The following is a 25,751-nucleotide window of genomic DNA, read 5'->3' as shown; positions in this document are numbered from 1 at the left end:
TCAAAAAGCACAGAAAATTAAAACAAGAACACAATAAAATGCACAAAGTGACTCCAAACAACAAACGAAACACAAAACAACAAAATTTCACAAAAATGGCAATGGAATATACAGGAAATTACCAAAAAAATTCACAAACCAACAAAAAAATGAGTTAAAAAAACACAGAAAATTATAACAAAAATACAATAAAATGCACAAAGTGAATCCAAAAAACACCAAATGATGAAAAAAATATGCTAAATGTCAATAAAAATATGCAAAATGACAAGACAGAATAACACAACAAAATGACAGAAAATGACTCAAAATGAACACCCAAACACTTAGTTGTGTCCTGTGTTAATGCTCAGATTGGTCTTTATTCTAATGCTCACATGAATGTTGATCATGTGACATTTGTTTCAGTCCTCACATCGATTGGAGCAGCTCGGCCTGGGAGAAACTAATGGATCTCATGTCACGTCTATGGGACACAGTCATAACGATGAAGCTCACCACGATGACCTGCAGGGGGCGCTCATCAGCAGTAAGCCACACATTAACTGCCAAAGGAACACGTATGAGAACAAACAGAAACAAGCTAAACGTTGTTGATTAAACATTAAAGTAAGAGGTCAGGTGAGTCTCAGGTGTTCAGCTGAAAGAGGGAGGGGGAAGAAGATGTAAATCCTTGTTTCAGTCACAAATAAAATGGGTTAAAATTGACCAAAAAAGGTGGAAAAAGGTGGTGAAATGGGATTTTAAAAACCAGGGAAGATGGTTAAAAGTGTCAATAATGTCCTAAAAGTGGCAGAAATGGGGGGAACAAGTAGTTAAAACTAAATAATGGGCATGACAAATCGTGAATATGGTTAAATCCATCTGTACCCATGGCACTGACCAGAAATCTCCATTTGTTGTTCAATAAACCGTGCTCTACTTCAGCCACATCAGTTTTATCCTTTCGACACCAGAGCCTCTTTTTGCTTAGTATCTTTTCAAGGTTGCGTTTACTCAGCATATTTCTATGTGAATTTGCAAGCAAACAAAGTATTTCATCATTTGTAAAGCCTAAAGTCTAAAGTAGTCTTTGATAGACTTATCAGCCATCTCTCAGTGTCAGCTACTCACCACATGAACAGGCTGCTGTAAATGTGTTTAAGTATCTCATAATTATGACTTTCTATCTCATAATTATGGCTTTACTAACTCATAATTATGACTTTCTTTCTCATAATTATGACTTTCTATCTCATAATTATGACTTTCTATCTCATAATTATGACTTTCTTTCTCATAATTATGACTTTGTTTCCCATAATTATGACTTTGTTTCCCATAATTATGACTTTCCTTGGTGATTTATTTATTTTTTTTTAGTGGCTGAAACGGGCTTCCATACACTCCTGTATTTCTAAAGGTCATTTACAGAGATTTACTGTCCACTCAGAACATTTTGGATTACAATATGCAATACAATATAATAAGATTATTAAGGGTTTTTGACCAAGAAAAACAAAAAAAAACTTACAAACTGCAACTTTAAGTACATTTAGTAGCATGTACTTTTATATTTTTACTCAAGTAAGGGAGCAACTTCAATACTTTTACTTTTACCAGAGTCATTTTTTATTTTACTTGAGCACTAAAGACTTTTGCCTCCTCTGATGGTTATACTGGGAACTCTTGAAATGAGAAAAGTTCTGCGCTGTTTGGAGCAAAAAAAAAGAAAAGAATACATTTGTATGTTATTTTTATCTGTCATTAATTAATCGCAATTAACGTGTTAAAGTGACAGCCCTAGTTTATGTAATAGTGGCGTGCTGGGGGGGGCGGGGCATGATCAGCTGATGGTTCTATGTGCTGTCATAGAAGAAGAAGTGGAAGGTTCACGTGTCGGAGACGGCGTTCGCTGGTATCTGCTGCTGTTGGGGGGGGGGGGGTGGGGGAGTGGGGGGTGAGGCTTCAAGGACAAACCTGTTGATGTGAGGACGCAGAGCGCTGTGATCCTCTGACAGTGGGAGGGGCATCAGAGGGAGGGAGGGAGGATAAATCCTTCACTACACACTGATTACAGCTCACAACACGAGCCTCGTCCTCTGACATGGAGCGAACAGGAGTCTGGATTACAGCCGGGGGGCGGCGGCGGCGCTAGGAGTCGGGTCACGGATGGAGGTGCTGGGACGAGGCTGGACGAGCCCTCTTCCTCTTCCTCATCCTCATCCTCTCACCTTGTCGGGCGTTTTCTGATGGATTTATCTCCTCCCCAGAGGTGAACAGCTGCTGCTTGGAAACTACTTTGCACACGGACACCGGCGTTCCTCGTGGTCCCAAACTTTAATTTTAACCTGAGCATTAGCATTCACACAGCTGCTGCTCACTCACCTCCTTCCTCCGCAGGCTGAGCTCACCTTGATTTCCCTCCATCCTCCTCTTCCTCCTCCTCCTCCTCTTCCTCCTCCTTTTCTTTTTTCCTAACCAGCGAGCGATCATGTGACCTTCTGCCAAAGTGCTGGACACCATGCGGCCGTCGCAGCGCGCTCGTCTGTTGCCGCTACTGAAATAGACTCAAACAAGTGCAGAGAGAGGGTGGGGGGGGAGAGCGAAGGAAAAGAGAGGCAGGGGGAGAAGGAGGAGGCGGAGGAGGGAGCGGGACAGCGGAGCGCCGCAGACGCGGGATGAGTGACGAGCGCGGGCTGGATGAGGATCACCAACGCAGGTACAACCATCCAACATCATCCAACATCCATCTCACCCTATGACGTGGGTCACCCCCCCCCCACCCACCCCCCGGGGCTCAGGCTGGAGGTCGTAGGAAGCGTGCGAGGGCGTAACTGTTGCTGCTTTTCACACTTTATAAAACACTTTCTCACTCCCTCTCATGCCGCGTTCCAACGCATTCGGGGAAAGTTGAGTTAACGAGAGTCATCTCAATCATCAGGTGCACGTTTAGTGCACGAGCGACACGTCGAGGGTCGCAGATGAAAGGGAAGGTCACGGCTGTTTTTAAAGGAAGGGCGTAAACGGGATGATGCAGTGACGACGAGAATCCTCCAGAGACGCTTTTCCTCTGGCCTCGTTTAAAGGAGCAAAACTTCAGCTCAGAATCAAACACAGGGGTTCTCAACCCTGGGGTCAAGACCCCATTTGAGGTCGTGAGACAATAAAAGGGGGCCGCCAGATGCCTTCAAGAAACTAGGAATATTTTTGGAACAATTTAAGCCCATGTTTGCTTATTTTTTACATTTTTTCTGCAACTACACCAAACTTTCCATATTTTAACCTATTTTCATCACTTTTTCTTGCCTTATTTTTGCTCCTTTTAATGCATTTTTGCTACATTACTCCCATTTCTGACACTTTTCCATCAAATTTCAGTGCGTTTTCTGCACATTTTTTCACTTTCAAGACATTTTCAACACTTTTTCTTACCAATTTTTTGCTTCTTTTAATGCATTTTTGCCACTTCTCCATCAAATTTTAATGCCTTTTCTGCACAATTTTTCCACTTTCAAGACATTTTTGACACTTTTCCACCTCATGTCACATGTTGACCCATTATTGACCTTTTTACCTCTTTTCACCATATTTCATGCTTATTTTTTAGTCGATTTAACCACATTCACAGTTTGTCATGTCAGTTTTAATTATTTGTTTCATTATTGGCACTTTGAATTTTTTTTTACCACTTTTTCTCTTGTGTTTTTGGACACTGCCACTGTAATTTGAATATATTTTGAACAATTTGCCAGTTTTGCTTGTTTTTCAAACATTTATGCTATTTCACCAAACTTGCCACATTTATTTTAAACCTATTTTCATCACTTTTTCTTGCAATATTTTTGCTCCTTTTAATGTATTTTTGCTCCATTACTCCCATTTTTGTCACTTCTCCATCACATTTCAACTCCTTTTCTCCACCTTCAAGATATTTTCAGCACTTATAAAGCCTTTCTACCACTTTTTCATCTAATGTTGCATATGTTGACCAAATTATTGTCACTTTTAACCTCTTTTCACCATGTTTCATGCTTATTTTTGCCAATTTAACCACATTCACGATTTTAATGCCCATTTTTTGCCAGTTTAAACAAATTCTTCCAATATTGATACCTTTTTACCACTTTTCCTCTTTGTTTTTGACCACTCTAATTTGCAATTTTTAACCAATTTTATTCCTGATTAAAACAAGGATTTAGATGTTTAAGATGACTTTATACTGTGGTACAAATATTTATAAACTTCCTGAATAACAGTGGATATTTTTCAGATTAATGAACACTGTAAATGTACTTTATTTTGGAGGTCGCTGGCTGAAAAGGTTGACAAATAACATGGAAAACACCTTGTGCATGATTCTAACGGAGTTTGAAAGTAGTAGAAACATCTTTACAGTCCTCACCCCTTTCGAGTATGTGTGTGTGCGTGCGTGCGTGTGTGTGTGTGACCGGTTAGGCAGGTGAAAAATGACTGTTCATTAAGTGATGCCGAGCATATCTCAGTATCTGTAATTGGATGCATGTGTGGGAGCATACGTGAGCGTATCCGTTAACATCCTGTCACCCAGCGTGATGTAACGCCCACACACACACACACACACACACACACACACACACACACACACACACACACACAGATACAGGGTCTAAGGTTTAAAACAGCCAAGTTAAATAATAATAACAATAAGTCAGATATTTTTTCTTTGTCCTTCAGAATAAATATTTCACATTATTTCAAAAATATTGGAAATATTAGAAAAACATTAGATTTTTTAAAATACAAAATATATAAGACATTTTAAATTTTAACAATAAGACACAAAGAATTACAACAAAAGACACAGAACAAGATGCATTACATTACAAAACACACAAAATAACAAAGACAAAAAAATTACAACAAAACACAAACTTAGAAGACACAATACATTTCAACAAAAGATACAAAATAACTATAAGACACAAAATAAAACATGACAAATAAGACAAAATACCAATAAAAGACACAAAAAACCAATTTTTACAATCAAACTTCCTGAAGTCAAAGCAAACATGCTAAATAGGGTTATTGTAGTTTACTACTGCTATTAATTTTACATTTATAAGCTTCATATGATGTACGGGAGCTGGGAAAGTTCTGCTAAAATTACGCGAGATTACGTCGGCAGAAATTTACATTACAAGAAATGTTTGTTTGCTCCGCTTTCCATAATGTCAGCCTCTCGTTTTTACAGGAAAAATCCTGCGAAAATGTGTGCTATGGTTTAGTCCACGTCATAGAAATGTTCATATTTCATTTTCAGTGAATTCAGCCAAACCTGACATCACATGCAGATTTTGAACAAGATTATGAGCCAAAATTTGTTCGTTTGCAACACTCGCAAACTAGCGTGTAAATGTGTGATATTGTTCCAAAACATGCATGTCAACTATTCCTCTGTCATATTGAAGCTTGAATTAAAATTGCAAAAACAGAAATAATAATTGTATGAAATTTGCTTTGCATTTTGCGTTCCAGAATGTGAATTCAACGTTTTCCGTTTATTTTCCGTGATCATGGAAAGTCGGCGTCCCTTCAGTAGAGAAACAGAGCTGCACGTTTACAGGCAGGGATGTAATGATTCACTCAACTGACGATACGATTCTCTCACGATTTATTTTACAAAATGGGACTGTAGACAAATGATGACTGAAAAATATTCCTTTTTTTTTTTTTTTTTTTGGAAAATACTGTACTATTTTCCTTTTATTTTTCATTGTCAAAAGAATCCCTTGATAAACTATTCAAAACAATGAAATTTAACTAAAAAATAAATCTTGAATGAAATAAATAAAGGAATAATACAAATGAAGAAGAAGCCTATTAATTTAAATTCTGGATCTATAGTAAACAATGCAGAACTGCATAATAGTTCATTTTCTTTTTAAAAGTGCAACTACGATTGTATTTTGTGCCTTAACAATTGGACTTTTTAAAAAAAAAAAAAAAAGTCATTTCACTGTATTTACGTCAGATATTTGTTTGGACCAGCAGAGGGCGCTGGTAACCCAGTGGTCGGTTGGCATGCAGTTATTCTGTGCAGTGAAGAAGAGATGCTATGCTAGCAGACAAAGCTAATAGAAAAATGTGACTTTTACAGATATTCACGTAATATTACAGATATTCTTTCGGTGCTAGAGGGGTAAGGAATCATTTATGAACATGTTTAAGAGTAGAAGGCGGCCAGAAGGAAAGTAGTAGCAGATTCCGCCCGCCGCCAACGCTTCTGGACAAGAGAAGGATAAATAGATAACGCCCTCTGCTGTTTAAAAAAAGTACTACGATTCAATTTTCACAGTATCGATGTGAACCGTGATACCTATGAATCGATTTTTAAGTTACGATTAATCATTACATCCCTATTTACAGGTAACGTCAAGATAAAAACACCTTCACTTGATTTATAAAGCTTTGTAAATCACTACAAAACCTTCTTTACTCTGATAATTGATCACACTTTAAATTTATTATTGGAAGATCGCACACAAATGCCAATTGTTGACAAATTTCTTGGCTCCAGAATTACAAAATCACTGAAATAAGACCTAAAAGTCACCTCAGAGACTTTCACTTGAGTATTATTCTGAAAGTACTGGCTTTACGATGTATTTGCCAAGTATATAATTCGCCCTTGGTGTATATGTATGAATGTTGGGCTGATTTGAATTGTCTGGTTTGGGACTCACCGCTCCTCCTCCCTGCTCCATGTCTGCGTATCACTCAATCTGTGGTTACCGTAACCAGGCTGCTGCTGCTCCACTCTATGTTCCGCAGCTCTACTTTACCGGTGTTGTGGTTTAAATGGTGACCTATTTAACTGGTGAACCGGTGAACAGCTCAGTGAGAAGCAGGGTTGGCGTCAATTACATTTTTCAGTTACAATACGTTTTAAATATTATCCATGTTCAATTACAAATGAATTATGATTGCATTGACCAGCACGATTACATTCTCAATTACTGCAGTTCAATAACAATTCATCTGAAATAAAATAACCTAATAAAAGTTAATCTTCCCCTTGTGTTAGCTTCCCGTTAGCATCTTTTATGATAACAGGTCCTAAATCAGCTGTAAAATACAGTAAAAACAAATATTTATCATCTAATTTATTTCCTATCTATTGGTTACCTTGTTAGGCTTCATAATCAAATAAAAATATAGGTTTATAATATTTTTAGTGTCAGTATAGCCCTCGATTTATATTTTTTTTAAATGGTAAAATGTTTGAAAGCTTGATATAAAATTATATCATATTTATCAATCATATTTTAATAATTAACTACATATGTGTAGAGTTGTACATAGAACAGTAACGTGGTTCCACAGTTTTGCGTTAAATTTTAACTGACAATTTTTATAGAATTTTCATGGCAATTACAATTAAAAAGTTAATTATCTGAACTCAATTACAATGTAATTACGACATTAACAGATTTTTCAAATTAAAATTATAATTACGACATAATTGTAATTATTAATTAATTATCAATTACGCAATTACAATTATAATTGACACCAACCCTGGTGAGAAGCCACTTTGCATTTACAGGGACCCACAATACACTTTTTTACTCACTAGATGGTGCTGCTGGCTTCTAAAAAAATCCTGTAGAACAAATAAATAGTACTTATTAAATTCCTGTTTAAGTCAAGCTTGACTTTATTAAGACGGAGCAGCTTTATTGACGTTAAACGACTGACAGAGCTGAGAAAAACACCGACAACACGACGAAGGAAGGTTTTAATCAAAGAACAACAGGCTCGTTTACAGCAAGAGTGAAACACGCAGAGATTAAATAGATTTATTTAGTTTGAGGTGGAGGACGAGATGTCCTCCATCTATCCTCCTTAAGCACGGCTGCAGTGGAAGCTTGTTCTACCATCTTGAGATCATGTGATTGATGATGTCACACTGCCCCACACATTGTTTTCTTTTGGAGTAAAACATTCAGCCTGATTTTTAGATCATTTAGTTACTTTTTATATCATTTACCTCCTTTATTACACCATTTAGCAGCTTTTTATATCATTTAGCTGCTTTTTAGATCATTTAGCTGCTTTTCAAATCATTTAGCTGCTTTTTTAGATAATTTAGCTGCTTTTTTATTTCATTTAGCTGCTTTTTATATAATTTAGCTGTTTTTATATGTAATTTAGCTGCTTTTTACATCATTTAGCTGCTTTTCATATCATTTAGCTGCTTTTTTAGATAATTTAGCTGCTTTTTTAGATAATTTATTTGCTTTTTTAGATAGTTTAGCTACTTTTTTTAGATAATTTAGCAGCTTTTTTAGATAATTTAGCTGCTTTTTTAGATAATTTAGCAGCTTTTTTTAATATAATTTAGCAGCTTTTTATATCATTTAGCTGCTTTTTTATATCATTTAATAGCTTTTTACACCATTTAGCAGCTTTTTTAGATCATTTAGCTGCTTTTTTTAGATCATTTAGCAGCTTTTTTACATAATTTAGCTGCTTTTTAGATCATTTAGCTGCTTTTTTAGATTATTTAGCTCCTTTTTCTCTCACAATGACAACTTTTGGTTGCTCTAAATCAGGATAAGTTCTCCTAAGGGACCTTTACTCACACTTAAACAGTGCTCTGACATGCTCTGGTGGCTGGAGTTAGAGTAATTCATGAACTGTTAAAGGACTTCCGCCGAAAAAGACTATCCTCACTGTCGGCACACTGTTTAGGGGAGAGTAAAGGTGCCTTTGGAGAGCTCTTCTTCTCTGCTTCATTGTCTACTATTTAACCTCAGATAATCTCAGATGGTTGCGCTAAATTATCAGGAAAAGTTAAAGATGCCGATGTAAACCTCTTTTGTTTACTGAAAGAAAAGAAAAACGGTAGAGAAAATCTGTGACTGCAGGGGGGCAACAGTTCTATAACACCAAGTTTGGCCAATGAATGCGTTAAAGTCACATCCCTAGCCCTAATATTCAGAATCAGAAGGACTATATTTATCCCAGGGGTAAATGACTGTTGTTACAGAGGCTCAAGAAATATTACAATAAAGATAATTAACACTAAGCAAAGAAAGAAAAACATACATAATTAAGTAAGACTGTAAATTACTTAAGGATTAAATACAAGTGCACACATTATAGTACAAAAAAATAAGAACAAGACAAATAATACAAATGTACAAATATAATACAGATATGTACAACAATCAAAGCTGCAACATTCAAATGTCATATAGTGCATCCCAAGATTGTTATGGTTCATATTCTAGAGATCCTAGGCTATCCAGCAGGGTTGGGGTCAATTATAATTGTAAATTTAAACATCTGTTTCTGTCGTAATCATAACGAATTTGTAATTGAGTTCAGATAATTTACTTTGTAATTGTAATTCCCATGAAAAATCTATAAAAATTGTCAATTATAATTTAATGCAAAACTGTGGAACCATGTTACAGTTCTATATGTACAGTTCTACACATATATAGTTAACAATTATTAAAATATGTCTCATATCAAGCTTTCCCACATTTTATTATTTAAAAAATCGAAAATTCTTGGGCTATACTGACAGAAAAAAGGCTCAGACGCCCACACTATAAATATTAAAAACTATATTTTTATTGATTAAGAAGCCTAACAAGGTAACCAATAGATAGAAAGAAGTTAGAGCAGGGGTGGCCAAATTATTTTCATTGAAGGGACAAAAATTAATCACGGTGGAGGACCGCGGTCCACAACTAAACATTGCAGTACATGAAATTAACCATGCCAATAACATAACTGCAAAATAAACACTTGAAGTTGTATAACACTTTTCTTTATATGATATAAAAAATTTAAAAACAATTTCAAATATGGACAGCGGGCCAAAACTAATCACTTAAGGACCAACTCTGGCCCCAAAATGGACGGCCTTGAATTAAATGATGGATACTCGTTTTTAGTGTATTTTACAGATGACTTAGGACCTGTTATCATAAGAGATGCTAACAGAATGCTAACACAAGAGGAAGGTTAACTTGCCTGTGGCCTAGTGTTTCTGTGACTCTTTCAGTGAATCCATTTATCATCGTCGTCATTATCAGAATCAGCCTCTGAGGACTCATGAAAGAATGATACGTGAGTCATGATTCAGACAGAGATTTCACTCTTTAACCCAGATCTTGTGTTAAGTGGGGGGGGGCGTGGCCCTGCCGGCGTGCAGTGTTTGCTCTTCTCTGAGTTGAATTTGTATTCATGGCGCGGCGTCACTTGCACCTCGCCGGTCGCGCTCCGTCCCTGCAGAGACGGGAAAGTGACACGCGGTGAGCAGGCGGCGGCGGATGAATTTGCACTTTGTCTTGTTGGTGATTGATTAGCCTGATAGCATTTGTTCACAGCTGCACGCGTCCAGCTTCATTTTTCACAATTAGCCCTGAGCGGTGCAGCGTGGAGCCGCCGTCCGTTGAAGGGCGATCACAGCGATGACCTCCAAACCTCGGCTTGTGTCGGTGACTCGTCCATCGGCGTCTCCTCCTTGTCACTGAAACTTCAAAATAAAAGCCTCTCTGGAGGAATAGTTTTCCCTCCTCCTCCTCCTCCTCTTTCAGACGGTGCCACTGCTGCAGGGATCGATGCATCATCTGAACGCCAGCGCTGTTTACGACACGCTCTGATTGCTTTCTGCGGAGCACTTTTACACATTCCAGCTGCAATTAGGAGAACTGATGGCCTCCGTCCCTCCGCTTTTACACCACCTGCCAAAGTTTCCCGACTCAGTCATCCTGTCAGTGGCGTCCTTCCCTTCTCTCCACATTAACGCCAGCATTCCTCATTGTCATGACGTTGGTCTAATCTGAGCGATCACACAAACATTTGGCCCTGATTCATTCATGGAATATAAAACACATTAACATTGTTTCCCCTCATTAGACCCTAACGACAGAAGCTAATGTTTATTTTGTCTAATTGGTTTTAAAAATAAAAATGATAAAAAGTGCAGATCAAACAATTAGCGATGACATTTTTATGCTACACGGATGGAGGAAAATAGGAAATATAACAATAAGACAAATTATTACAACAAAAGACACTAAATGACATTAAAAGACATCGGTTAATTGAAAATGATTTGATCAGAAATGATTCAGTGACTTTTTAACCAAAATAAAGTGTACAGTGTGAGTGAAATAAATCCCTGAATATTGGACAGTGTAGGGGAGGTTTCATAGATTCCTGATGTTTTGTTGTAAGAGAATTGTTTATAAATTATTTATGGACATAAACAGACAAGTAAACAACATTTAATGGCAAATATATTCACATTTAATTTGATTAAAGTCCAACCAACACTTCATTCAGGGACTACAGATGGAAACTAGCTGTTTAGCTCTACTCAGGTGTAGAACATCTCTGTCATTTATAATCCTAATGTCTATACATTGTCCCTTCAAATAAAGACTAAACTAAACCTGACTCTTCTGATTGTTTTAAAGTAATGCAATGTTAATATTAAAAATGAAGTGCAACCAACATCTGTTCAGGTTAAATAAGCAATGTTTGAACCTGATACTTTACCTTTTAACTTGATGGTTATCGTGAGGCTTCTGCAGAGCTAACGCTAATGAGCTAATGCTACATCGGCCTGGTGGTGAACACAGTGCTAAAGCTAAAGTGTTTCCACACACTGGACCCCAAAGGTGGATTATTGATCCATTTCTCCCTCGTCACAGAGTCGGCCGTTACGTCTTTAATATTAAGAGCTTTTAAAACACACCCATATAAAGGCCACCATGCTTAAACACAGTGCATTATTTCTTTGTGTTAATACAATCGATTGAGTACCTTTTTAAAATGATATTAGATCAATTAACGTCACCAGGAAGGACAACTTGCCTGGGTAGGGCAAAGATTGGTAACACTTGAAGTATTCTACATAAGGCTGACATTATGCTGTCATTTGCAAAAATAAGGAGTCATGAAGTGTCATTAAGTGTTGTTTGCTAATTTATGATACCTTTGGAGCTATGTTGGCATTTGGGGTAGGTGGAGGCATCTAGTGGGGTTAGGTAGGGTTAGGCTTTTGTAGGAATGGTTAGGATTAGGATTAAGGTAGGGTTAAGGTTAGGTTAATGTGGGGTAAGGGTTAGGTTAATGTAGGGTTAAGGTTAGGTTAATGTGGGGTTAGGGTTAAGTTTAGGTAGGATTAGGGTTAAGTTTAGGTAGGATTAGGGTTAAGTTTAGGGTTAGGATAGGTTAATGTAGGGTTATGGTTAGGGTTAGGTTAATGTAGGGTTAAGGTTAGGCAGGGTTAGGGTTAGGTTTAGGTAGGATTAGGGTTAAGGTTAGAGTTAGGTTAATGTAGGGTTAAGGTTAGGGCTCAGGTTAGGTTACTGTAGGGTTAGGGTAAGGAAGGACACTTAATGACAGCCTTCATGACACCTTATCCATGCTATAGACAGGTTTGATTTCCTAATAATGACAGCGTAATGTCAGCTTTTATGTATAAAACTTCAAGTAAAGTGTTTCCCACAGATTTTAGGCCAAATTTGTAAAAACAGTGGAGGATCCCTTTAATTTTTTTAGGAGTCAAAGAAAACAAGTCTGTGCCTTCACTCATGTATTTTGATATTTTAAATATGTAGAGTTTTGAAGACAAACACACTTTAGTTATGAAGGTGACGACGTGGCTTAACACAGGGGTCACCACCCTTTCTCAAACTGTAACTACTTTAAAGGTACTGTATAATCCAAAGGGTTACCTATTTGATATCCACTTCTTAAACACTACATTTTCACAGTTTCACTTTAATCACTTTAAGAGTTGTACAATGCAACAATTTTGTAATATTTTAGACACTTTTAAAACACATCTCATCAAAATCTGCAGCTTCTTTAACAACATCCAATCTGCAACAGTTAAACAAATGTGAAATTCAGTGAAAATAAACATTAAAAGAAATTAAAGTTAAATTTAACACAATGCAGGTGACTTCATGGGTCACCTGTATTTAACTCTGTGAGTTTGAATCCTGGCAAGTAAGATTTTAGACAAAGCTGATTGGTTAATAGTGCTCTTGTTAGAAGAGGCCTGAGGGCACCTCTTATGGCCCATGCGGGCGAACTGTTGCCCGATGACACCATGTTGGTGACCCCTGGCTTACAGCCTGCATGTGCCCCCCCTCTCACGCTGACACTTTCCTTGGATTTACTGCTCAGGTTTATTTGAACTAGTTTTCCTGGTTTACGGGCATGTGATAAATGTCAGGCTGAAATAGTCCTGGACACAATGTTGATTTATCCTGGAGGACAGAAGCGCGTCAAAGCCTACTCACTCCCAGATATTACCTTGTGTCGCACACCCTTTGGCTACACTTCTGACGAATTCAAGACGTGGAAGTGGTGATTGATCTGCTTCAGCAAGGGAACGGGCCGTCCGGGACGAATCCCAATAAATCTGAGGCAATGGTGTCGAACACGAGTCCAGGTGTGCGTACGGAATCAATCAAAGGTTACTGTGGCTTTGGGACGAGATCTGGGTGCATTAAAGGATTTAAATGTATCTGTGATCAGCAGGTTTAAATGCCACAGCAGATGGAAAGCCCAGTTGTTTTATTACAAAGCTCCATCTTTGGAAATCCCATCCCACGCTGATAAAGCTCCCGCGCCCGGCGGCTCTGTAACCTTGATCTTGTCACTCGGCGGCCAAGTGTCTTTTTTGTTGTTGTTGTTGCTGCTTTCAGATAACCAGAGGAAGGTGGTGGCGTTTTGACGACGAGGCCGTAAACGGATCAACATTGTTTAGTCACACGGGACCAGCACGCTGTTCTCTCCCCACGTGAGGGTGGCGGACAGATGTCTGATACGCGTCTACATTAGCCGTGTCCCCATGACGTTTTATCAAGCAGATTTAAATGTATCTGTGCGAGGGTTTGCAGGGTATTCAAAGATCATTCAGCAGCTTTTTCAGTCAAAATGACTACTTTGCTGCTTTTAATTGCTCTAAAAAACCAGGAAAAGTTAAAGATGTCAATGTAATTGTTTTTTATTTAACGAAAGAGGACAAAAAGTTGTAACCCGAAAAAAATTGGAAGAGCTCCCCTAAGTGACTTTTACTCTCCCTTAAAGAGTGCACTGACACGCTGTGGTGGCTGAAGTTGGCAATTAATTACAGACTGTTGAAGGACTCCAACCAAAAAGGACTTTTTTTTCTTAGGGTTTACAGTTTGTGATTTACTCAGCACCAGAACGTGTCAGCGCACTGTTTAAGGGAGAGTAAAAACCCCTTTGGAGAGCTCTTCTTCTCGTCTTCATCTACTACCAAACCTTAAAGTTGGAACTGTCTCCCCCTGTGATTACAGATTTGTTCTTGGGTCACAACTGTTTTTTTTCCTCTTTCAGTAAACAAGAGGTTTACATTGACATCTTTAACTTTTCCTGATTATTTAGTGCATGGGTTCTCAACCTTGGGGTCAGGACCCCATTTAGGGTCGCGAAACACTTACTTACTTACTTCATTTACATTAGCTCTACCAGTATGACTAGTTAATCTTTTGGCTTTACTAGTACTACAAGTAGATTAAAAAAGTCAACTTCTACTACTAGTGAGATATTTTGAGTGTACTAGTACAGGAGTTCTCAACCTTGGGTCAGGTTTCAAGGAAATTTTTTTTAACAATTTGAGCCCATTTTAGCCCTTTTTTCCCCTTTTTCGACAACTGTACCAAACTTGCCATGTTTTATCTTACTTTCATCACTTTTTCATGCCATATTTTTGCTCCTTTTTTAGAGCAACCAAAAGCACGCCGTTCTCTCCCAAGGACGCGCCCCATGTGATGCGTCAGACAGATGTCTGATCTCCATCAGCTGTGTCAGCGTGGCGTGTTATGGAGCAGATTTAAATGTATCTGTTTGCAGGGTAATCAAAGATTACACGGGCATCGCCCACCTAATCCGTGTGGCTGTGACACGGCATGGCCATGTTTACCTGAGGCTTAGCAGCTGGGGTAAACCCCCCCCCCCGGACAGGTGAGATGAGGCCCGTGCTGCCCCCCCCCCCACCCCCCCCGCTGTGCGTGAAGAGCGGGGATCAGAGTGAAACGCAGGATTAGCCGAGAGAGAAAGCAAAACCGCCGCCGCGCTCCCCGGGTCCAGCTGTCGCCCGCCTGCTCTCACAGTCAACTCCACACATACAGCTGACCTCTGACCCCGCCCACACACACACACTGTACACACACTGTAATCCACATTTGAGTGTAGCACTATGCTCCTAATCTGTCGTGTGTGTGTGTGTGTGTGTGTGTGTGTGTGTGTGTGTGTGTGTGTGTGTGTGTGTGTGTGTGTGTGTGTGTGTGTGTGTGTGTGTGTGTGTGTGTGTGTGTGTGTGTGTGTGTGTGTGTGTGTGTGTGTGTGTGTGTGCGCTTTAAATCACACCCACAATGTTTACTCCCTCTTTAGTCGTCACTAATGTGTTTAAAGCATCGCTCACAGCTGAATGTTTTCACTTTATGAAACAAACAGAAGAAATAATCGTATTTCTGTGTAAAGTCTGGCCTCTGACTGTCCGTGATCGCAGAAAACAGACGGAATCATTTTCTGAAATGGAATTGGCAATATTGTTTTTTTAAATAGTAACTACATTTTCTAGTCGTCTATAGTCCAGTTGTCTATAGCCTAGTCATTTTTAGTCTAGTCATCTACAGTCTAGTCGTCTACAGTCTAGTCGTCTATAGTCCAGTCGTCTACATTCTAGTCGTCTATAGTCTAGTCGTCTATCATCTAGTTGTCTATAGTCTAGTCGTCTACAGTCTAGTCGTCTACAGTCTAATCATTTATACTTTAGTCATTTATAGTCTAGTCATTTATAGTCTAGTCATCTACAGTCTAGTCATCTACAGTCTAATCATTTATAGTCTAGTCATCTACAGTTTAGTCGTCTACAGTTTAGTCGTCTACAGTCCAGTCGTCTACAGTCTAGTCGTCTACAGTCTAGTCGTCTACAGTCTAGTCATCTACAGTCTAGTCGTCTACAGTCTAATCATTTATACTCTAGTCATTTATAGTCTAGTCATTTATAGTCTAGTCATCTACAGTCTAGTCATCTACAGTCTCGTCATCTATAGTCTTGTCATTTGTAGTCTAATCATTTATAGTCTAGTCATTTATAGTCTAGTCATCTATAGTCTAGTCATCTACAGTCTAGTCATCTACAGTCTAATCATTTATAGTCTAGTCATCTACAGTCTAGTCATCTACAGTCTAATCATTTATAGTCTAGTCATCTACAGTCTAGTCATCTACAGTCTAATCATTTATAGTCTAGTCATCTACAGTCTAATCATTTATAGTCTAGTCATCTACAGTCTAGTCATCTACAGTCTAATCATTTATAGTCTAGTCGTTTTTTTACTCTGGCTTAACGCTGTGTGTCCTTCACATCTTCTACCAAACTTAGTCTGATCTTTGTCTTCGTCTTCTATTTCCCTCCGTCTCCTCTCTCTCTCTCTCTCTCTCTCTCTCTCTCTCTCTCTCTCTCTCTCTATGTTCAGTAGATCAGATATTTGGTCTCTCATTGTGCCTGACGTGGCTGATGCACTGCTGCGCTGTGAGGAAACCACACATCAGCCCAAACACACACAGGAAACAATGAGAGCAGCTCACAGTTTCAAAGTAAAAGAAGGAAATCAAAGAAAGATGGAGAGTGTAGTTAGTTTAACGCAGGGGTGTCTAAGTCATTTTAGTTCAGGGGCCAAATACGGTCCACTTTGACCTTAAGTGGGCCACAGATTTTAGGTGAGATTTAAGAGGAATTTCAACATTACTGTGCCCTGGTTTGCACTTCTACATATAAATGATATATTTAAATGATCATGTATATAATTATATCAGTCCCTGCATGATCGTCGCTTAAATTTACCTGATTGAATATTCGTGGAATAATTTTCTAGATTTGAATAAAATTATATACAATAACAATTTGAGATTAAAAATTAGATTGGATGGCTTGAGTTATAGAATTGAATTATTTGGTAATTTACAAAATGTTGCTTGTTTTTTTCTATCATTTTTACTTTCCCGTGCGGGACAAATTTGATGCTCTAAAGCAGTGGTTGTCAAACTTTTTTGTTTTTGTGAAACAACTATTTAACATCATGATGGAATAAATGAGTGATAACACAGTGTTTTAAAAATCTAATTTTGTAAATTAGTGGAAAGAAACAGTATTTGGTTCCTCATGAATAGATCTATCTCTATAGTTTTTATCATTTATGGTCATCTCCCTAATGATGACACTTCATGTTCTAATCAAGATCATTTTGTGTGTTTTCTGTGTCAATTTGTGTGTAGTTGGTATTTTTTAAATTATTCTATCTCAGTGTGTGTGTTTTTGGTGTCATTTTGTTTCTCTGTTATGTTTGTGTAATTTGTAGCAAATCTAGTGTGTTTTTCTCTTATTTAGTGTGTCTGTGTTGTAGTTTTGTGTGTTGCTGGTAATAGTAGTTTTTGGTTTCATTTTGCGTATTTCGTTATTATTCAGTATACAGTATTTTTCTCTTATTTGGTGTTTTTGTTGTCGTTTTGTGAGTTGCTGGTAATATTTTGTATGATTATCATTTTGAACTAAAAAATAAGCATAAGACTGCCACCATTTTTAATGCTTTCATTTGTTAATTTTTTTTCTTATCTCTCTCTCTCAAGTACCCCCTGTAGTGCCATCGCGTACCCCTAAGGGTACATGTACCCCAATTTGAGAAACACTGCTCTAAAGGGCCGGGTTTGGTCCCCGGGCCTTGAGTTTGACACACATGGCCTGAAGTGATTTGCAGGAGAAAAACCAAATGGAAACACCAAATTCTGCATTTTTTCTGGTCATGTGACCAGGTACGTCACATCCTAAGACGTGGATTTACGACACATTTCAATATGGAAACGTCTGAAAAAACCTCCTCATGAAAGCGTAAAAACTTTTTAGTGTTAGCGATAGGGATGTAACGATTATTCGTAAGGCAGTTAAAAATCGATTCATTGATATCACTGTTCATATCGATGCTGTGAAAATTGAATCGCAGTACAGGCGGAATCTGCTACTACTTTCTTTTTGGCCGCCTTCTACTCTTAAACATGTTCATAAATGATTCTTTACCCCTTTAGCACTGAAAGATTGTAATATTACGTGAATATCTGTAAAAGTCACGTTTTTCTATTAGCTCTGTCTGCTAGCATAGCATCTCTTCTTCACTGCAAGATATCTGCATGCCAACCGACCACTGGGTTACCAGCGCCCTCTGCTGGTCCAAACAAATATCTGACCTAAATACAATGCAAGTCCAATTGTTAGGGCACAAAATAAATTTTCAGTTGCACTTTTAAAAAGAAAAAGATCTATTATGCAGTTTTGCATTGTTTACTATAGAACCAGAATTTAAATTAATAGGCTGCTTCTTCATTTGTATTATTCCTTTATTTATTTTATTCAAGATTTATTTTTAGTTAAATTGCATTGTTTTGAATAGTTTGTCAAGGGATTCTTTTGACAATGAAAAATACAAGGAAAACAGTACAGTATTTTATAGTTTTGAACCCATAAAAAATAAAGGAATATTTTTCAGTCGTCATATGTCTACAGTCCCATTTTGTAAAATGAATCGAATCGTATCGGGAGTTGAGTGAATCGTTACATCCCTAGTTAGCGATGAATTCAGATGTATTCATTCCCAGTTTTTATTGCGCTATTTAGATTTTGCCCATTTCCAAAAGTAATGGAAACTTAGCTATTGCTGGAAAAGTTTAGTGCATTGCATTGTGGGATGTGGAGTCTTGTGGATGGATGCATAGAAGTATTTATTTTATTTTTACTGTCAGTTCCATGTTTTCTGTGATTATGAAAATTGGAGGCTATAATAAATTATGTCAAAGCTGATCCACGTAGATTACACATTCATTAAAGGCTAAACGGGTGCATATGTAGGTAAACTAGAGCTGTAGCTATTGATTCTTTTTGGAATTGACTAATCTAGCACTTTATCTATTGATTAATCGATTAATCTCAATTTTTTATTTTTTATTTTTTGCGTTTTTAAGCAACCAAAACAAATAATGCATAATGAAAATGATGTGGCTGTAAAATGATCAAGCATTTGGCTTTTATTTCTCAAAATAACAAAATTTGGCTCCAAAACTAAACTCATTTATTGCATTTTAACCATGTAGTGTTAATAAGTGCCAGCAATTAAATACATTTTTTAAATCTTGTGTTTTCTGTTTTTTGAGTCTTTTTGTGTTTTTCAGTCTTATTGTGTGTTTTTTTTTAAATGTTTTTCACTATTTATTTTCATTTTTCTGCAGCTACACCAAACTTGCCATAGTTTAACCTATTTCCATCACTTTCTTTTGTCATATTTTTGCTCTTTTTAATGCATTTTTGCTACATAACTTCCTTGTCTGCCACTTCTACAATAAATTTCAAAGCCTTTTCTGCACATTTCCACCACTTTGCCACCTAATGTCTGATATGTTGACCCATTATTGTCAGTTTTAATCTCTTTTCACCTTATTTCATTTATATTTTTTGCCGCTTTAACCACATTCACGATTTGTCGTGCCCATTATTTGCCAGTTTAAACAATTTTTTTCCATTTGACACTTTGAAACCTTTTTTCCACTTTTTCTGTCTGTTTTTATCCACTCTAATTTGCAACTTTTAACAAATTTCTGTGGTATTTAAAATCCCATTTCACCACCTTTTCCACCATTTTTGGTCACTTGGAACCATTTTATTTCTGATTAAAACCAGGATTTTCATCTTTGACTATAATAATAATAAACGTTCCTGGATAACAGTGGATATTATTCAGATGAATGAATAAATGTGGTTATCACAGATTTTGCTGACTTCATGGATGGACCCCTATCTATTGGTTATCGTGTTAGGCTTCCTAATCAATGAAAATATAGGTTTTAATATTTCTTTTTAAACGGTAAAATGTAGGAGAGCTTGATCTGAAACATATTTTAATAATTGTTAACTACATATAACTGTATAGAGAACTGTAACATGGTTCCCCAGTTTTGCGTTAAATTATAATTGACAATTTGTTATAGAATTTTCATGGTGATTATAATATTAATATTTCATTTGATTTAAAAGCACCTTTCAGGCTTTGCAAGGACTCTTTATAATAAAAACAAAATAATAAAAACAGTGCAATACATTCTAAAAAAAAATAATACAAAAAAAAAGAACAAATTACAATCACAAAGTCAATTATCTCAACTCAATTACAATTTAATTACAATTACGACAGCAACAATTTTTCTAATTGACAATTACAATAGGGTCCTTCTGGCCTTCGGACCCTAATTACAGCATAATTGCAATTAATTATCAATTATACAATTACAGTTATAATTGAGCCCAACCCTGGTGCCTGCATCAGAAACATCTGTTATTGTTACATACGTTAAACTCCGTCCGTCATCCATCGCCCGTGGTAAAGTGATCGTTACAGAACAAACGTACAGTCCTGTACGTGCGTTCCTCTCCGTGTCGTTGGGAGGTCGGGAAATACCGCTCAGTCAAAGCAGCTTTACATGATTAGACCAGCATCTATTAATCATCTCACAGAGAGTAGAGGTGGGAACGCACATCAGGTCACTCCATGATTGGCTCGTTTAACTCAAGGTCACGCACACGCGTTTACGACAGGAAGTGTCCGATCAGCACTTCCTGAAGGATGATGGAGCGTAGAATGAGTTCATCAGCTGAATGCAGACGTAGAGAGGAGCAAACATTCAGACTACATTATCAGAGACGTTATTAAGTCAGTGATTCTCAACATGTGGCTTTTCATGTCTTTATTATTATTCCACCAGAAAACATTAAAAGAAAGAAACTTTTTAACCCATTTTTATCTTATTTTGTCCATTTTGCAACCTACTTTGTCCCATTTTCAAAAAGCTCTGACACTTTTTCAGATTTTAGCTACCTTTTGCAAATAAATATCCCTTTATTCCTATTTGTTGTCCATTTTTGTAAGTTCTTTTTGACACTGTTATTCATTTTTTTTTCTTTCTTAAATCTTTTTTGGCCACTTTTCATCCAAATAAGCTATATTTTCCCCCTACATTTTACCTCTTTTTGTTCCACATTGTTGCCCTTTCCACTATTGTTTGCAACATTTTGCCCATTTAAGTTCCCCTTTGACTTTACTACCACCTGGTTCCTCTTTATTTGCCCATTTTTAGCCACTCTTGACTGCTTTTGGCCCATTTTAGTCACTTTACACTTTTTTTTTGCCACTTTTGGACCATTTTCAAAAAGTTCTGACACTTTTTTCAGACTTTAGCTTTTTTTCCCAATAAATATCAATGTTTTCCTATTTTATGTCAATTTTTGCAAGTTCTTTTTGACACTTTTATCCAATTTTTGTGCTTTCTTAAAAAATGTTTGCCACTTTTCATCCAAATAAGCTATAAATTTACATAAATACCACTTGTTTCCTTTTTTCCTACGTTTTCCTCTTTTAGTTCCACATTTTTGCCCTTTTTCCACTATTGTTTTCCCTCATTTTGCCCTTTTTCACTATTATTTTTGCCCATTTAAGCTACCCTTTGACTTTACATACCACCTGCTTCCTCTATACTTTACTGCTTTTGGCCCATTTTAGTCACTTTACACTTTTTTCTTGACATGTTTTTGCCACTTTTGGAGCAATTTTGGCGACCTGTTACCATGTCTGCCTCCACGAGCTCGTCAAAAAAATGGTAGCAGAATGGACGATGCCAGGTCGGTTGGCCAGCCCCCCCTGCTGGCTGAATGGGTAATCCTCCACCACTAGAGGGCCCCTCCACCAGCATCCTCAGGGTTAAAGCGTCACTTGGAGGATGAAATCCTTAAAGTGTTTAATCAGCGTTGAGAAATAACTGAGGCGGAGCCAGTGAAGGTCGACGTGCGGAGAATTAAAGCAAACAGGCCATGAGTCATCAATAACCCTGACAACAGGATTTGTTCTGTCAACACGTCCTTTAAAACCACAGAAGGAGAAAGTAACGCTCCTAATGGCTCCACTCTACCAGTTTATGTCTTTAAAATCACCTTTTTTTATGTAAATACACAACGGTGGTAATGCAGAGGACGAACAAACACGCTGGCATTAGTCACTCTAACTACTCTTTATCTATTCATCTTTATCCATGTGTTGCTGTTGCTAGCTGCACAATTCTATTTATTTATACTGTATATACCTAGCTCTGTCTATCAATATCTCTATTATACCTACCTATCTCTGTCTATCTCGATTATACATATCTATCTCTATGTCCATCTCTGTTATGCCTACCAATCTCTATATGCCTATCTCTATTTATACCCACCTATCTCTATATGTCTATATATTATACCCACCTATCTTTATATTTCTATATCTACTATACATATCTATCTCTGTTTATCTCTATACGTCTATCTACATTTATACTCACCTAGCGCTATATTTAGACACCTACCTTTTTCTGTCTAAACCTGTATGTCTATAGCACCCTGTATCTTTATATACCTGCTTATATCTATTACTACCTATCTATGTATATCAATCTATACCTGCATTTATTCATATCTCTCTGTCCGTTCATATATTGATCTATCTATCTGTTTCTACGTATATCTATAATTTATCCATCCATCTATCTTATTATGTATACATATCTATGTATATCTATCTATACCTGCATTTATTAATATCTATCTTTTTGTCCATTTACATATATTAATCTATCTATACGTTCTGTCTTTAAGTATATCTATCTCAACATATATCTATCTTTTTCTACGTATATCATATATCCATCCATTTATCTTTCTATATGTCTAAATCTATGTATATCTATGTATACCTGCCTTTATTCATATCTATCTATACATCCATCTATCCATTTATATTTTAGTCTATCTATCCATCTCTATGGTATATTTTTAAATATAGTTATCTTAACATTTATCTCTCTTTTTTATGTGTATCCGTCCATCTACCTATCTACAGTATATATATCTATCTGTCCGAGAAACAAAGGTCATCGTGCTAAAATCCACTGAACTCCTCTGTTTTAAAAGGAAAATCTATGTAAAATACGTCCGTTTGTTGTCGGCAGATCAACACCAACATGCTCAGGTCGCACCGTGTCACCGTGAGTCCCCTGTTCACCCACAGAGGAAACAATCTGCACCGTCGTATCCGCCCCGACGCCGCTCTGACCCGCTGGACCCTAAGCTTCTTATAAGAGCTTTAAAATGCCACTCTACAGGAGGGAAAAGAATCTTTCTGTGAGTTTTTATTACGACAGTGATGTCACCAAGTACCAGATGGACTTTTAATGTTTTTCATATAACTTACTAAATAAAAACAGTTTTTAACGGTTATTTTTGCCCTATCTGACAATTTTGTTGTAAATGATTTCATGTTTTTGACAATAACGGACCTTTTTGTTCGGCATATTCTTTTTTCTCGAAACGTTTTCGTAACTTTTTTGTTTTTAAACTGACACTTTTGAAGCGAACACATTTTTAACAGTTATTTATACCCTATCGGACGTTTTTATCGTAAATTATTATTAATTTTTGTAGTTAGCATTTTAGCGGTGAAAGCCAATTTTACTGAAATTTATTTATTTTGTAAAAATAATAGACATTTTTTCTCTAAAGGCTTTTTTCCAGAAACTTTTGATGTAACACACTTTTCGTAATAACGTAACAGTTATAACACACATTTTCAATGCAAATGTTTTATTTTTCATTTATTGACTTTTGACGCTACCACATTTTTAATGGACATTTTTGCCCTATCGTACATTTTTGTTGTGAATTATTTTTTTTATTTTAGTTTTTTGTAATAGACATTTTAGTTATGAAAGCCAGTTTTACTGAAAATTTATTTTTTTAACAGTAATAGACATTTTTTTCTCTAAATACTTAAGAAACGTTTGACGTAACGCACACTTCTCATAACTTTTGTTATGTAACTGACACTTTTAACGCAAACACATTTTTAACTGTTATTTTTTTTACCATATCTGACATTTTTGTCGTGACTGATGTTTTTTTTTTTTTGTAAAAAGCATTTTAGTCGCAGAGCCAATTTTACTGCAAATGGAAATTTTTTTAATAGTAATAGTAAATGCTTTTTTCGAGTAAATTTTGATCTAACACACTCTTTTGTCACACGTTTTTAACCTGACATTTTAGTCATAAATAAAAAAAATAGTAACGTAATTGACTTAATGTAATTTCATTTTCGTCATAACGCATATTTTCAACGCAAATGTTTTATTTGTTTTTACTTTTTAACGACCATTTTTGTTGTACCTGACAATTTGTCGTAAATAATTATTTTATTTTTTGTAGTTGACATTTTTTGACGTAGTCGACATAACAGTCATTTTTGCCATAACGCACATTTTCGATGCAAATGTTTTTCATTTCAGGCCTTTTTTACTTAACGGACACTTTTGACACAAACACATTTTTAACGGTTATTTTTACCGTATCCGCCATTTTTCTCGTAACCGATGTTTTTTTTGTAATAAACATTTTCGTCATGAAGCCAATTTTACTGCAAATAGCATGTTTTTTAACCGTAATAGTAAAATTTTGAGAACATTTTGATGTAACGCACACTTTAGTCACATTTGTGACCTGACATTTTAGTCGTAAATTAAAAAAATGGAACATAATCGACATAATATAAAATTTTTAACCAGTGATTTTGTTGTATTTGACATTTTTGACGTAACTGATTTTTTTTGTAGTAGACAGTTTATCTGTTAAAGCCAATTTTATTGCAAATTCATTGTTTTTTAACAGTAATAATAATTTTTGGCCGTGAATGTTTATTTTCAAGAAATATTTTACATAATGGAAACGTTAGAATTAAGGCTCCCTTTTTCAAAAGTTTTTGACCTAAGTGACTTTTTTATGTAATCACCATAACGTAACAGACGTTTTTGTCATAACGCACATTTTCGACATTTTTGTTTTATTTTTATTTATTTCTTCTTTACTTTTAACCTCCGCACATTTTTACAGCCATTTTTATCGTTACCGACATTTTTACACGACTAAGACTTTTCAACTCAAATGTTTTTTTACTTGAAGACTTTTTTTTTACTTAACTGACACTTTTGACACAAATACATTTTTTAACCAGTCTTTTTTTTGTAGTATTTGATCATAACATTAATAGACATTTTTGCCTGTAAATGTTTTTTTAACGTAACAGAAACTTTTACTGTAATGCGTACTTTTCTCAGCTGTTTTTGACATAACTGACATTTTTATCTTTAATGGTTTATTTTAAATTATTAGTTGTGAAAAACATTTTTAATGTAAATTCAATATTTTTTGACTGACAAAATGTGACAGACATTTCAAACACAACATATGTTTTAATGTAAAACATAACATAACCTTTTTTTTTAACATAATTGACCATTTTGTTAATTATGAATCTTTACTGTACGAGTGAAACGTGGCGATGGCTGCTTCACGCTTTCACAGTCGAGCTGCAGCCAAAGCTCAGGATGAATTTCTACGCTACAATCAAGCCGTGAGCCGTGACGCCTGGCAGGGATTACTGAGGGATTAGGATGTATTCTCCCCACTGGGATTCCATCACATGGTGGATCAGATCCTGGAACGGAGGCCGAGCTCGGGGGTCTCGGCCTGACGTGGAGACTAAGTCCGTCCGACAGCTTCACAACATCGTGGCGTGTGAATGTTAAACAAACTCAAC

General features: G+C 36.5%; 1 protein-coding gene across 3 annotated transcripts in view; it reads left to right on the top strand.

Moving 5' to 3' along the window:
- grin2ca (glutamate receptor, ionotropic, N-methyl D-aspartate 2Ca) overlaps nucleotides 1-25,751 on the top strand; it is a 72,708-nt gene that overhangs the window by 4,404 nt on the left and 42,553 nt on the right. For 2 of the 3 annotated variants that reach the window (XM_028455599.1, XM_028455601.1), the window contains exon 1: nucleotides 2,619-2,701. The gene's annotated coding sequence lies outside the window, so the exon portion shown is untranslated. Of the gene's footprint in view, nucleotides 1-408; nucleotides 530-2,618; nucleotides 2,702-25,751 lie in introns of those variants that run through there. The other variant, XM_028455600.1, reaches the window with a different exon arrangement.

The sequence above is a fragment of the Gouania willdenowi genome, chromosome 8 (assembly GCF_900634775.1).
Source record: "Gouania willdenowi chromosome 8, fGouWil2.1, whole genome shotgun sequence".
Classification (NCBI taxonomy): Eukaryota; Metazoa; Chordata; class Actinopteri; order Blenniiformes; family Gobiesocidae; genus Gouania; species Gouania willdenowi.
The sequence above is the reverse complement of the archived record's forward strand: the minus strand, read 5'-3'. Positions and strand labels throughout refer to the sequence as shown.